The sequence below is a fragment of the Epinephelus moara genome, unplaced genomic scaffold, assembly GCF_006386435.1.
Source record: "Epinephelus moara isolate mb unplaced genomic scaffold, YSFRI_EMoa_1.0 scaffold2124, whole genome shotgun sequence".
NCBI classification, from domain to species: domain Eukaryota; kingdom Metazoa; phylum Chordata; class Actinopteri; order Perciformes; family Serranidae; genus Epinephelus; species Epinephelus moara.
In genome coordinates this window covers 5,167-7,532 of record NW_026079681.1, presented here as the reverse complement: position 1 = coordinate 7,532, position 2,366 = coordinate 5,167, and positions in this window count along the sequence as shown.

Here is a 2,366-nt window from a genome sequence, read left to right as displayed (position 1 = left end):
TTCCTCAGCTAGGACTCCTAACTAAAAGTTTTAGGCTTAGTTAGGAGCTCTCTTAGAGTTTTCTCAGAATGTTTGTGAATACAGCCTCAGATGTTAAAGAAGTTTTACTTGGAGCTGAATGATCTGCAGAGGTCTCCCTTTCTTCAAAATAAACAGACTACTGATTTAAACAGGTGAAAACGCTGAATAAAACAGTTTCACATAAGAATCAGATGGTGTTGGGCTTGTCGTAGAGGGGCTGCTGTGGCCAACATGACATCATGCTTAAAAGTTTCAATAATTCTGTAACATAATTTTAAAATGTAATAATATATTACTAAATATAATATTAAATATTGTGTTTCCCTATTAAAAAAAAAACAATTTTTTACATCTATAATTTTTGTATTTATTTATTTTTACAATTTGTTGCAAAAAGTTGCTCATTGCCTTTTTTCCCCATATTTTTGAAAGAAAGTGCACCAATTTGCTCAGGGTTTAAAAGATTAAATACTTGCAACAGGCGTCTGAAAGCAGCACAAATAACGCCCCCTGCAGGTGATAAATAGAATAGCAGACAGGATGAGCACGTCATAGTGAAAGGGAAAGTTATCACACCCTACAGTACATAATCACTCTGTAAAGATATCAATAGTTTGTTTGTACATTTTGTTTGGAAAAACAAACACCATCATCTCAAAAAAGACATCCTTAGTTTAGAGAGAGCAGAAGGTGGGTTGGAACTTCTGAATTTTTTTCGTTTAAATTCCACTTTTAAAATCAAATGGCTTAAGAAATGTTTGGAGCAACCGACGTCACTGTGGTATTTTTTTCCACACGATTTATTTAAAATGGTAGGTGGCTTACAATTTTTACTAAGTTGCAATTTTACTGTCGCTAAATTACCAGTTAAATTTTCAAAGTTTTATCAGCAGGCCTTATTGGCATGGAAATTGTGTTATGTGCATAACTTCTCTCCTCATAAGGAAATCATTTGGAACAATGGCAACATCACTGTCAAAAGCAAGACTTTATATAAGGAAAGCTGGATTGAAAGGGGTATAATTTTTGTTGCGGATCTATTTGAAGGTAATGGCAATCTTTATAGTTTTGAAAATTTCTTAAAAACAAAATCCTTTCCAGTCAAATTCAAAGAATTTGCTTGTGTTGTAAAGGCCATTCCTCAGAGTATGCTCGGGTTAATGAAGTGTCACTTAACTTATCAAAAGATTGAGGTTCAGACACCTTCTGTCATGATTAGAGGGATTGATATACTCGATAGAAAATTTACCAATAAGCATGTTAGGAATGCACTGCATAGCTATAATAAGATCTCCCCCAGAGGAAAGTTTTTCTGGAATTCACAATTGGTCGATATTAATTGGCGTAAAACATGGTTGTGTCCCTTTCAATTCTGTATTTCAAATAAAATGAGAGAACTTAATTTCAAAATACTACACAACATGTATTCTTGTAACAACACAATTTCCAGGTTCACTGATGTGGATGATAAATGCACTTTTTGTGGGATTGAGTCAGAGACAATTGCACATTTATTCTGTATTTGCCCTGTGTCATCTGTGTTTCGGAGGGATTTTGAAAAATATATTTATGAAAAAACTGGACATATCATCACAGTCGGTCTGAAGGATATTATGACAAGATGTGTATGTAATGATAAGTCTTTGTCCTTTGTATTTAATCTTATGCTACTAATCGGCAAATTGTATTTACATAAAATAAGAATGTCCAAATCCCTGCCAAGTTTTCACGTATTTCTGGTAGAGTTTGATTTGTGCATAAATACTTTAAACTAACACAAAATAAGAAAAGTGACTATACGTTGCAATACCTTAATTGACCTTGAGTAAAAGGGAATTTACTGTGCCTTATACCCTTTACTTCTCTTTTCTTTTTGTTTTTATTTTCATTTTGCAATAATCCTGACAAGACTTGATGTTCCTTACATTATGTTAATGTAACTATGTGTTCTAGTGTGTGCCAAATGTCTGCATATGCCGTATACATTGTTTGTATGCTTTGAAATTTCAAATAAAGATTAAAAAAAAACAAAAAAAACAAAAAAAAAAAAACCTACAGTACATAAAGTCAGCCATCCAGCGTGTTTGCACCAGAGACTGCACAGAGGTGGTACAGCGCTCTTATTTGGATTTCAAAGAGAGCAGGAAACAGGTGGGTGCTTGTGTTATTTTACTGTTGATAGAATTTAACTTTAAGCTTTTTCTATTGTGAAGATCACCCGACATGTAATATTGTTGAGAAGGGTGTGGTATGGACCCAAATGCAGTACACAGGTGCTCAGGAACAGTTGGTAATGACCTTTATTTTCACCACAGCAAACAAGGTACGGAGCAGACTGAATAAAC